Here is a 14,020-nt window from a genome sequence, read left to right on the forward strand (position 1 = left end):
CTCGTTGGATCTTAGTTCTGGGGAACAAACCAAAGCCTGTAAAGAGCACAGTTTTGAGAAATGTTAGTATTCTTGGAAGACGTCAACGTTGCACAACAGTCACTGATTGATAAATTACTTTAGTCTTTGCTCCGTTAATCCTTTTACCTGATAACGCGGTGGTCGCTGGGCAGATTTTGAGGATTTCCAAGAAATAAGTGAATAGCTGGTGGAGATGACGTGCAGACAAGTGCAAACAATGGCATCCTTATGTGCATGAGAGCGCAGTGGTGGGAGGGTGCAGCGGGTGTAGGCTCAATAACCATCTTTTACAGAAGCAATAACCCCTTCATGTGCGTTGGATCAGATTTGAAATCCTAATGCAGCTAATTGATTTTTCTTTTTCAGGAGCAGGGGTTGGGTTGGACTGTTTTCCAGTAAAAGGATTGACTCGAGTATTTTTTAAAGTGCTTTGTTGGCACTCACCTTTGCCTAGATTTTCTGGCCAATGAAAGACAAAAGAGGAAAAACTGCTAATGAATCAGCCTGAGCCACACCCTCCCCCACCGCACTGAGATATGGTTGGAGGCGCTGCGGGACTTGTGAGTAAATGAATCGGTGTAATCTAAAACCACTGTGCTGAGATTACATAAATCCCCAATCTGGGCTGCTCCAGGATCAAACGTGTCTGCTCATAAGAGCCTTAAATGCTCCTAACTACAGTACAGCTGATTGCCACTGAGGAAGAAACAAAATACAAACAATACCACCTCACAGCAGCAGATAATCATTAACTCTGCTGGTAATGTCTGCGTTATAAACCCTGCTTGCATCTTTTAATCACAACACTATAGTTAAAGTCTGGGTCTTTCAGAAGCTGCTGATCTGCTGGGATTTTCCCACACACCCATCTCTATTGTTTATAGAGACCTAAAGGTCTCCTTTTCCAACCAAATATCCAGTAAGCGGCAGTTCACTGTGTAAAAATATCCTTTTGGTGTCAGAGGAAGATTGTCAAGCTGATTGGAAGCCAACAGCAGCTTGAATAACAACCAAGGTATTCAGAAGAGCATTTCTGAACATGCAACATGTTTCATAAAGCAAATGAGCCACAGCAGCAGAAGACCACAATCCTGTCGGCTAAGGTGAGGACACAATTCAGCTCACCATAACTGCACAACTGAAGATTGGAAAAACATTGTTCTGATCAGAATTTCTGCTGCAACATTTGGACGGTAGGGTCAGTTTGGTGTAAAGGACCTGAAAGCATGGATTGTGCCAACAGATCAGGTTGGTTGTGTAATGGTGTCAGGATATTTTCTTTGCACACTTGGGACTCCTTAGTACCAACTGAGCATCATTTAAACATCACACCCTACATGAGTACTGTTGCTGCTCGTGTCAATTCCTTCATGGCCGCAGTCCAACCATCTTCTTATGGCTGCTTCTTGCATAATAATGCACCATGTAACACTGGTCAGATGATGATGAGTGAGTTTACTGTACTCAAATAAACCTCCACAGTCACCAGATCTCAATCCAAGAGAGACCCTTTTGGGATGTGATGGAACGGGAGATTGACATGATGGATTTGCAGCAACTCTTTTATGCTATCATGTCAACATGAACCAAAACCTCTGAGGACTGTTTCCAGCACCTCGCTGAATTTTTGCCACAAAGAATTAAGGCAAAAAACGTCTCTATTACTACCAAGGTGTATCTAATAAAGTGTCTGCTGAGGGTGATTCAAACATTTATTTAATTTCAAAGTGTGCAGGTGTGCTACAGAAATGCATCCCCTCTCTGTGACGGTCACAGCTGCAGTCAGGTGCAGACAGGCCACAGGTGTGCTCTGTTTACAGTCAGCAGGGACTGTAAACCTGCAGGCCCAAAACAGCAGTAACCCTTTTGTAGGTCAGTAAATCCTGTAAGCTGAGAGTGTTGAGCAGCAACAACAACAACAGCAACAGGCTGAGGATCTGTAGAGCGGCACACAGCTAATCATAGCGAAACGTGACATCTGAGGATCAATCAAAAATACGGTGAATACAATCAGGGCAGAACAGCAGATCAAAGGGCAGTGCGCACAAAGACGTTCGTCAGACGTGCAAAACATGTTTCTGAATATCTTAAAACGTGTCTATACAAAAAGAAGTGACCCTTCTGTCTGGTGCACGCTTCGGTCATCTCCACTTTGAGACAGAAACAACATGTCATGTACAAGTGAAGCACATTTAATAAATGAACTTTCCAAAAGCCTTTAAACTGTCCTCTTAAAGGTTGTTCAACATTATTGTTGAAATGACAAATATTCACTTTTTATTGTTAGCATTAGTTGTTACCATGGCAATAAAGCTTAGAGGACACCTTAGCCTAAATTCACTAATGTTAAAATGCATGCATAAAAACGTTATGCTGTCTCTACAGACAAAGAGATGTCATTAAAGCAGCTCTCTCTCTTTAAAGAGCCCTACATCCGTACATGTTGTTCCACTCCCCTCTCAGTGGCTCAGTGTGCAGCGGTGCTGAACTGTTTTGCTTTGTGCTGCTGTTGTGTCACATGGGTTATGTAGTGGGTGGTGCCTGTGAGAAAGACAGGGCTGAGCTATTTATAGCCTCTGCAGTCTCTTACAACAGGTCTCCTGGCAGCAGCAGCAGCAGCAGCACAGCCTCGGTCTGTCTGAGGATTCAGCAGGGACCAAGAAGCCCCACGTATGCAGCATTTTTTAGATCAGTGTTTACACTGACAGGTTCAGCACGATGGTTCACACAGATGGAGATAAACTGAACTGTAGTAGGTTATACAAGAAGAAAAGCATACAGCATATAGCAGGTTCTGCACAAAGCTTTGTGAAACTGGCAAGAAGAGTAACTAGTAAACAATAGTGGTTTCAGAGAAACTTATTTTTTCCAAAGACCTGCTGGTGACATATAATTGCATCCATCCTTTGCACATGAAACTAAAGCCACTGCTGTCCCCTGTGCACGTGGTGGTGATTCACATTTTCTTTTTTCGATTGTGTGTGTTTTCATGTGTTTGTTTTGCTAATGTGCTTCATTAGTTTCTCATTTGAAGGCCTCATGCAGTGCAGACCTCTCCCTTAAAGCTGCATCACAGCTGGTCTTGTACAAATCTGTTTTTATTTTTGTGCACATTACACACAGTTAGGTCGATTGGTTTTTGGATAATTCTTTCTATGTTTTTTATAATTCAAGGGGTGGAACAAAAAACACTTTAACAGATTAAAATAACAAAATCGCAATAACTATTTAAGAATTACAGTCAATTTTCAGTCTCAACAGTAACTCATTGAGAGGCAGTTGCATGGCCATGTGAAGCCCATTATCTTGTATTTGTTATTTGCTTACTGGAGCTCTCAGTAAGCAAATCCAAAAAGATGGCAGTACAAACAAAGGAGGCCGTCATTAGGCTGAACAACCAAAATTAAACCCTTCAGCTGGCAAATCAACAGTCTGGTTGAGCAGCTGAGTGATACCAAAAGACCTGAAAGACCACAGAAGACAACTAAAGTGGATGATCACAGAATTATTTCCATGGTTAAGAAGGAAATCCTTAAAATCTAACCAATTTAAAATCTCTCTGCTCAGATCCAGAAATATACTGCAGAACCGATTAGAAAAAGCTTTATAACGCAAATAATATAATGTTTTAAAACATGCTGCAAACCCAGTCAAAAGGGTTCTCAAAGCAGCTTTTGGAGTCAACATCAGGCGATGATAAGCTGGTCCTGATGTTTCTAAACAACAAACAGAAAAAATGGAAAATATGAGTTCATGTGCCTGTCAGGAGAAAACCGCAGCAGGGAGAATTTCATAGTTTGATCCAGGAGTTGAAGTTTTATCACAGTTGCTTTTATACATATTTCAGGATGTGAGAGGAGGAGTTTGAACTCTTGTTGGCAGAGTTAAGACCACATCTGAGGAGGCAGAAAAATTATTTCAGAGAGCCAATTGACCCAGAGCACAGTTGTGGTCTGATTGGTCAGCCTGAAAAAATAAATGCTACAAATTTATCCTGTAAAATTAGCCGATCGGTGTGAACGGCTGCATTATAAATACAAAATACATGATATATTTGCATGAATAATCAAAGTCTACAATCAAGAGACTCTTTCATAAACATAAATACAGTTTACAACATGTGCAAATCAGTAGTTAGTTAGTTAGTTAGTTAGTTCAAGAATAAGGCCAAATTAGGCTTTACCAGAAAACATATAGAAGAGCCTGCACAGTCCTGTAAAGGAAAATAAATAATCTTTGAACAGATAACATGAAGATGAACTTGTACCAGAATGATGGGAAGAGAAAAGTTTGGTAAAAGACTTGTGTTCTGAAACATAGCAGAGGAAGTGTTATGGTATGGGCCTGTGCTCCCACTGGAAGCAGGTCACTAGTGTTTATAGATGATGTGACCGCTGATAGAAGCTGCAGGATGAACTGCAAAGTGTCAGGGCTACACGTTCTGCTCAAATTCAGCCAAACATTCCACAACTGATCAGACAGCATCTCATAGTGCAAATAATATGATGACTCAAAGAATACTGCAAAAGCAAATAAATTATGTGGTTCGTGTGAATGGCTGCATCAAGAATATGAGTCCAAATACATTTTTCACACACAAAATATTTGCAGGAATTTTAATGTATAAAGGCCTTGATTCCCTAAACAGTTCATGCATATTTCATTTTTGTAAAACTACTTGAATTAAAGTTAAAAGTCTGCACTTTCACAAACTTGCTCATAGAACTAGAGTTACATTAGTAACAACTACTCTCCTACAAGTACTTTTGTGGAACCTTTTCTCTGCATCCATTGTTCCCAGGAGGACAGATTTTACCAGGGAAACCACCCATTTAAATTGTAAATATGTTTTCACGTTTTTACAACTACTCATTTTTGCTGCAGATCTACAACTCCTAGAACTCATATTCTCTATAGTCAATGTAAAGTATGACATTACTTCCGCTATGTCCTTCTTTACCTAACACTTGTCATAACACTCATATCATTTCTCAGATTTAAATACAGGGAGAACATGATATTTTTTTCAATGGTAATAGAATAGAATAAAATAGAATAGAATTCAACTTTGTTGTCATTGCACATGTCACAATTACAAGGCAACGAAATGCAGTTTGCATCCATCCAGAAAGTGCTTTAGCAATAATATAGATATATAGATATTATTATTATTATACTATTACAGGTATGAGGGTACAAAATATGGGTCTATTATGGGTATGTTATAATGTACACGGTATGAAGGTATATTATGAATATGCTATAGCTTTAAGTATGTACAGGCTGTAGTGAGTGTACAAGCTATGTACAGGCTATGAGCAGAAGGTTAAGAAAGAAGAAGAAGAAAGAAAGTTAAGTGCTCTTTTTATGTTTTATGTCTTATATAGTAGTTTACTATGTGGAGGGGGGGTTCACACAGAGTTAGGTTTGAAGATGTTAGTCGATTTACTTACCTTTGGACGCAGGCTGTCTTCAGTCTTTGTAATAAGCAGACTCATAAATCACACTTTCTATCTAAGAGTAAACAGCCACAGTCTATTATCATCTTCTAAACACGATTCTATCACATGATTTATTTCTGTGGTTGACAGAGTCAATGTTGCCTTTGTCAGCAGGCTCAGCTTTTCCCAGCAGCCTCCCTGACCCCTCAGAAGCTGTCACAACAAAATGAAAGCAACATGATCGCATAGCACCAGAGTCGGCCAGCTTTCTCCAAATCTGTAATTAAAATTCATGCTGTGGCAGAAAGGTTGCATTTTATTTTAGTTTTATGGGGTCTTTAAAATGCTATTTTGTACTCGATGGTTGCTACGTTGTGTGCTGGGACTTAGAGATGAGAGGTCAGAGAGTGCACTGAGCTCAATTTAGGCCTGTGCTGCTTCATAACCTTTGGCATTATTCACCTTCTTACACACTTCAGGCCACATCACAACAGCTGACTGTACGAGCTGTGGAGCAGTTTCCCTTTCACGTTTGCCTGACGATGTTTTCATGAAGAGAAGAGACGAGCAGGCCGGCAGACTCAGGCTGCTGACATGTTAGTAAGACAAGAAAACACTTCAAGTGACTCATTATTTTTGGCAGCAATTTCAGTGTGACCCACTAGGAGGATTATTTATAGCATGATACTGTTTGTGTGGATTAGTCATTTAGCTGTTTAGCTCTGTAAGCAGCTGTGGTCATTCTGAAGATTGCAGTTCATTTTAAACATATTTAAGGAATACGCAGTGCCTCTTCCACCAAGCAAAATACATTCACTGAAGAGCATTAAAAAGACACAAACTTAACTTAATCTTCTCAAAGTAGCTCATTAAATTAGACACTGTTTTGGGCGGAGGTCATTTCAGTCCCCATTTCAGTTCACCAGTTATATAAAATGAAACATTAAATCCAAATACGTCTTGACCTACCCCTCGCTTCTTTATATATTTGTTAGGAAAATAGAAAATAGGTGCAGCGATTTATTGACACGTGCAAACAGACAGTGCATCAGTGATGTTGAGGCCAATCTATGATTCAAAATGATCTAATGTGTGTTCTCTTATTCAGGTATCAGTGTCACGCTGAAAAAACTAAATGCTGGATCAAAATCTGATGGTGCTTTTCTGCATTGTTAATTCCTTTAAGAGCTCCAGCACCACCGGGTGAAATGCAACCTCAAACCACGACAGAGCCTCCACTGTGTTTCACAGATGGCATTTACTGATGTACCTTTCTCCTGATCTCAACCAATCAATGACATTATAGTACCAAATCACCCCATGAGAGCACTTCGCTCTCGCTCTGCAGGCCTACTTGTTGTTCCTAGAGTATTTAAAAGTAGAATGGGAGGCAGAGCCTTCAGTTTTCAGGCCCCTCTTCTGTGGAACCAGTTTCCAGTTTGGATTCGGGAGACAGACACTATCTCTACTTTCAAGATTAGGCTTAAAACTTTCCTTTTTGCTAAAGCATATAGTTAGGGCTGGACCAGGTGACCCTGAATCCTCCCTTAGTTATGCTGCAATAGACGTAGGCTGCTGGGGATTCCCATGATGCATTGAGTTTTTCCTTTCCAGTCACCTTTCTCATTCACTATGTGTTAACAGACCTCTCTGCATTGAATCATATCTGTTATTAACCTCTGTCTCTCTTCCACAGCATGTCTTTATCCTGTCTTCCTTCTCTCACCCCAACCGGTCACAGCAGATGGCCCCGCCCCTCCCTGAGCCTGGTTCTGCTGGAGGTTTCTTCCTGTTAAAAGGGAGTTTTTCCTTCCCACTGTCACCAAAGTGCTTGCTCATAGGGGATCATATGATTGTTGGGTTTTTCTCTGTATGTATTATTGTAGTGCCTATCTTACAATATAAAGCGCCTTGAGGCGACTGTTGTTGTGATTTGGCGCTGTATTAATAAAACTGAATTGAATTGAAGAAAAAAGATTTCAAATTTGGATTCATCAGTTCATCAGACCGGCTGCCACTGATTTTCTGTCCAGTTCTTATGTAGTTCGGCCCACATCAGCCTTCTCTGTCTGATTCTCCTTCCTTAAGAACGGCCTGTTAGCACACTTCCTCAGATTGTTTAAGTATACACTGCACACTATGCTGAGATATGCTGTATGTTTTCAGCTAATAGCGCTTTGGAAATTACCTTCTTGGTGCAAAAGTAAAATTGTATACCTGTCAAACTGTGGTATCTTTGCCATTTTTCATAGATTCAGGTAAAGAAATGGGAGCAAATGATGATGAAGCTGCTAGCAACACAGTGGAGTTAACCTTGTTTGTGGCTGAATGTTTCATCAGTCAGTGTTAAGTGGCTTAACAAGAACGTTTTTGAAAGACCTTCAGAAAACCTGGAGAAAAAAATATGTGTGTGATCCAGGATCACAGAAGGATATCACCTGAGTTTAACTGCTACAAAACAACTGAGTGAGTGAGATCATCAAATAACTCATGATTAGAAGAAGACTGTTATGTGTTGTCGGCGCCCCACTTTATCCAGACTTTAATCCATAAAGATTGCCCAGGTTTTACATGACCTCAGTGCAGTGCAGTGAAAGTTGTGGAAGATTTCTGAGACGAACTGCTCTTGTGTTGGAAAACTGTCTCAACGTTTTTGCTGTTTGCAGACCAAGACTGTCAGGTCCCTTAACAGCAAATGTCATCACTCAGACCAGCCTCACTGAAGGCCTTTTCATTGTTTCGTGCTCGCCTCCCTTGTTCCTCTCCAGCCTTGGCCTGTGTGTCTGATACAGATATGAGTGGGGAAGGAAAAAACCTTCCTTGCTCTGTTGGGGCCTGCGGGTACTTCTACCCAAGCAAACAAACAAGTAGGCGGCACTTTGCTTCCCTTGGAGGGGGGCAGCAATTTCCTCCAAAAAGAAGGAAAAACCACAGAAGGTGCTTTTAGATGCTGGTGCAAACAATCTGCTGTCGACACTTCATGTCTTCCTATTGATTACCAGCACCACAGAGCATTTTAGACATGAGACAGCATGATTTTATTTAGGGCAAGTGAACAAAAAGTTACACAGCACTGCACTTGTGAAGCTGTGGGTTGTTGAGTTTCATGCTACCACACTTGGAGGAGAAGGATTAATCATTTGTGTTGTCTGTGTGCCACAGCTGGAAAAGTAAATTAAAGCAATTAATCAGGGACAGGGGCATCATAACATGGCTTGGAGCTGCCATTTGTATTGTGTGTTCTCCCTCGGCTACACTTAAGTATCACAGCGGTGTGCGTGTGTGTGTGTGTGTGTGTTTGGGTGGGTTTGCTTATCTGTGCATGATGGATGATTTTCTGTGAGCCATTAGAGACTCGAGAGCATGGCAGCAAACTTGTGCCATAAAAAACCCATAAAAAAAGGAAAAATTTGTGGAAATAAGAGTGCGTTCAGAAAGTCAGTAAGACTTTAATGTCTCTGCAGTAAATGTGAACCTTAGCGTGTTTTAGGGCTTCTAAACCTCAACGATTAACACCTTGCATTGCTTTTTTAAATCCATGAAACCAAAGGATGAAAATAATAATTATTTATGATAAATAGGAATATTGCCCTTTCTTCAGCTCCATTTTGTTTCCTGGGATTTGCTCTGTTACTTTCATGGATTGGCTGCAGTGATCTGGAAATTGCACTGGTCTGTCAAGGTAAATAGAGTCTTGAGTGTAAAAGTAAAGCTTTTGTTTTACTGGTTGATCTACATCCTTCCCCTCACCTGTGGTCACGAGCTCTGGGTAGTAACTGAAAGAACAAGATCATAGATACAAGCGGCAAAACTTAGTTTTCACCTGGGGTGGCTGGGCTCCTGTTTGAAGACAGGTTGAGAAGTTCAGTCATTCAAGAGAGGCTCAGAGTAGAGCTGCTACTCCTCTATATTGACAAGAATGCCTCCTGGGCACCTCCTGGGTGAGGTGTTCTGGGCATGTCCTACCCGGAGGAGGCCCTAGGTTAGGTCCAGATGCATCGGACAGATTATATCTCTCAGCTGGCCTGGGAATGTCTTAGTGCCTTAGTGGAGGTGGTGACTTGGGAGACGGAGGTCTGGACTTCTCAACTTAAATTACTGCCCCTACAACCTGGCCCTAAGCAGAAATTAATGGATGGATGCACTTTCACCTTAATATTGAGTTCAGTGTGTGGTGTATGTGGTTTTGTACTTCAGTAATCCTTGTGGGAATCTATTTAAAGATTAACCAGTACACAGTATGTATGCAGACACAGCTGTGTAAGTCTACTGGACCACAGGTACCATAAAAACAAAAGGACCGCTGTGATGTCAGGATGAGAGTCCTCATTTGCCCTCCTCATAAAGTAGAGTGTGTGGGTGGTTGTTTGGCCAGAGCGCAGTGTTTGCAGCCTGGCAGATTGCATCTACTGTTACATATTCCGGCATCTATTGTTTCAGAAGCCTCCCTGGCAGGATATTAGATCATGGGGTAATAAAGAAAATACCAACACCGAGATATAATGTACATTTGTAAGTTTCCAGCAGTTTAAAATACCATAAACATCTTTGTACCCAACATGACCCAGATGCGATCTCTCTGCCGTCACAACATATGTGAACATCTGTAAAATCTAGGCCACATGGGGTTACAAATCCCATTTTTTTCTGTGTGCATGTGTGTGTATGTGGGAGTCACATCATATGCTGTGTCCTGCTTTGCCCATTTTTCACATCCGATGTGCTCGTTGCACACGTATAGTCATCCAGACAGTCAGCCGCTGCCCTACTTTTGCATAGACATGAACACTGAGAGGCAGCCAGGTCAGTTTGAGAGACAGAAGAGGGGTGGGCACGGCAGACCCAGACAGTGCATGACACCAACTCCTCCACTGCTCCGGTTTAGGAAAGAGAGATGGAGTGAGACGGGGTTGCTAGGAGACCTGGCCCAATGCAAACACAGCACCATCTGCTGCAGTGAGATTTGGAGTGGGTTAGCCAAGTCAGGAGGTTCACTGGAAACGAGGCTACAGGGAGCAAGAGGGAGCGGGAAAGCGGGAGGAGAGCACGGGATCCAGGCTGATAATGGGAGGTGGAAAGGGAGAAAAGGAATGCGGGATATGAGTGGAGCGGACAACACGGAGGAAGTACTGGAAAGTACTATAAACATGACGAGGAGCTCAATTATTCCATGACTAACAGGTGTGACTCTTATACCAGCCCCTATAGTCGTCCTCCTGCGCATACACACAAACACACACACTTTCAAATGTAATCTCGCAGGAAACATCAGGAGAAGCATCAGCACGTATTTTCTGTATCAGAGTGATAAACACTCATAAAGGCGATGCCAAGCTGCTGTTTCGTTTTCTCGGTTCTCCAGTAGTAACAGATGATGCACTTGTTACCATGGGAACCATAAAATGTCATCACCAGCAGATATCACCGTTCAGTCGCAGCGGGCTCCGCGCCCACGTCCTCCGTCGAGTCACACAAACACACGCCTGATAATGAGTCATTTTTCTCACCGTTACCAACATTGGAGCCGCGTTTTAATTACACAAGAACAGTATCAGTGGGAAGAAACTACACAACAGTCATTACAGTCCTGTAACTCTACGGTACAGCGTTGGCTCTAGGTGACTGGGGCCTTTTATGCCCACACAATGAATCCTCATTTATAATGCAAAGCTTTAAAAAAAGGACACAGACCCTCTGTTTCTGTCACATGGCTCTATGGACACTGAAACAACTATCCACAAATGTATCTTTCTGTCACGTCACATGCAGATGAAGAAATTCACATTGTAAAGCTTTTAATCGACGTGTTTTCTAATAGAAAATGATCACAACTGAAATTTTTGTCCCTTTATTTTGGTACTGTCTGTGGTTTTCAAACTGCACTTAGAATAACAGTCACACTTTTCTTTTATCTCTTCTATTCAAATTAGGTTGATACTGTAACATGTAATGTGATTAAGTTCAGACTGTGTGCTTCATGTTTTATCTGCACAGAACATTTGCTTATATAATGCCAACACCAGGAAACTGGAAACAAATATTTCAATGTAAAACAGAGGAACAAAGACTGAAATAGGAATAATCTTGTTTCAGGGTTGGGGTTAGGATAGTTTTGTTTAAGAGATTATCTGCCATACACTTACTGGCCACTTTGTTAGCAAAATGTAGCATCACTGTTGGTGTTGTCAGGCTGTTCCGAGTTCCGAGTATTTCACGCAGTGAAATGTGACCTGATACGCTCCTCGACTCGAACTTTATATACAGTGAATGACTATATACAAAGAGGACATTACGTGCAGCAAGTGGGTGAGTTATATACATTATATAAATAAAGATAAAAGATGGTAGGGTCAGAATATAGTATGTGATATTAGAATATTGCTGACCATATCATCCCTTTATAACCAAAGTGTACCCATCTTCTGATGGCTGCTTCACACCTCGTCATAAAGCTCAAATCATCTCAAACTGGTTACTTGAACATGACTGTACAGTTCTGTATCAGATTTTCTTAGACTTTTATTAAGTAACTATCTACTTTATTTTTATTAATTGCATTTTTTCTGTAAATAATAAATGAAGTACATTTCACACACCAAAAAAGTTTTAAGATATATTTTTTTTAATTAATATTTTCACTTATTTATTAACTGAGTCAATTGTCCACTTGGTCAAAACTGCCTGAATCCAAATTTTAAAAATGTGCATGATCACACAATATTACTTCACCCAATATAGCACAGTGTGCAATGACTGGAGAGCAATATGAAAAGCAGGCAAAACCTGCACTCCTGCTAGCTAAGCTAGTTGCAGAGATACCTCTAACTTATTTGTTCACCATTTCTTCTCATTTTCTAGAATTTAAAAAAGTAACAAATTGCAATTTAATGATTCAACAGCTTAAATATTAGTGTGTAATGCCACATATTTAAAACACAAGCTAAATGCTTGATATAGAGATAACCTGCAGCTAAAACCCAGACCTTAAAATGCTAACTTGCTTTAGCGCTATGAGGCGATCTTTGCAGACTCTTGACTCCAGTGGTATTTGCCAGATTTCCTGCTATTCTCTTTTCTTCATATCATGTTTCTTACTTATATATTTGGTATATGTTTTAGGTAAGATATTTTAAAACTGTCAAACTTAATAATTATCAAATTAAATGATTGTCAAATTATTATAGCCAAATCTACAATCTTGCTTTTACAAACGCAATTCCAGAGCACTGGAACAATGTGTATGATGTCAATGAAAACAAAATGCAATGATTTGCAAATCTCAGTCTATTCCAAATAAAGCAAACATCAAATGTTTTAACTGAAAAAGTGTATTTAAAAAAAAACAAAAAACATTAACAGCGTGGGACAGGGACAACAAAAAGCTGGAAAAGTAAGTGGTCCTTAAAAGAGACAGTTGCAGGACATGATTGGGTATAAAAAGAGCATCTTAGAGATTCACCAATCTGGGAAAAAAAAAAAACTGTCTGCAAATTGTGGAACAATTTTAGAATAATGTTCCTCAACATAAAATTGTGAAAACTAAATCTCTTATCTACAGATATAATGTCACAAAAAGATTCTGAGAATCTTCGGGTCCCAGGGCGGCACTGCATTCAAAACAGGCATGTTGCTGCTATGGAAATCCCTGCTTGGGCTCAGGAAAACTTCCAGAAATCATTACTGTGAACACAGTTCACCGTGCCATTCACAAATACGGGTTAAAGCGCAAAGAAGACGCCACATGTGAGGATGATCCAAGGAACACTGCTGTCTTCTCTGGGCCAAAGCTAATTTAAAATAAACTGAGGCAAAGTGGAAAGCTGTTTTCCTAACATTCTTTTAGGAAAACATGGACACCACATCCTCTGGACTAAAGAGGATAGGGACAACACAGCTTGTTATCAGTGCTCAGTTTGAAAGCCTGCATCTCTGATGGTATAGAGGTACATATGGAATTGGTAGCTTGCATAGCTGGAAAAACACCATCAATGCTTAAAGGTATATACAGGTTTTAGAGTAACATATGCTCCCATCCAGACATCTTTTTAGTGAAGGCCTTACATATTTCAACAAGACAATGCTAAACTGCATCTATTACAACAGCATGGCTTCACAGTACATGAAATGAAAAATATGACAAAGAAGACCCAGGACTGTTGAGCATCTAGAATCCTATATCATCAACGTCCAGCAGCTGATCTCCTCAGTTCCAAGACTGCTGCTAAAAGAAGAGTAGTTGCTACATAGTGGTAAAAAAGGCCTTTTCCCAACTTATTAGAGACGTGTTGCTGCCATCAAATTGAAAGCGAGCTTGCTTTTTTCCTAAAATGGTACATTTTCTCACTTCAAACCTAGATTTTCTATGTTAGATTGTGAATAAAACATGGGTTTACGAGAGCAATGTGTTCTGTTTCTACAGCATCCCAAGCTTTTTAGAATCGGGCTTGTACGTATGTGCTATCCTCAAGGTTATCTCACATTTGTCCGAACACTTCAAACTCAGTTGCTGGAGTGGGCGAGGTAGCGCGAGAAGACAAAAACACAACGACCCTTACAGA

Source organism: Haplochromis burtoni, unplaced genomic scaffold (genome assembly GCF_018398535.1).
Source record: "Haplochromis burtoni strain Fernald_Lab_line unplaced genomic scaffold, NCSU_Asbu1 Contig_160, whole genome shotgun sequence".
Classification (NCBI taxonomy): domain Eukaryota; kingdom Metazoa; phylum Chordata; class Actinopteri; order Cichliformes; family Cichlidae; genus Haplochromis; species Haplochromis burtoni.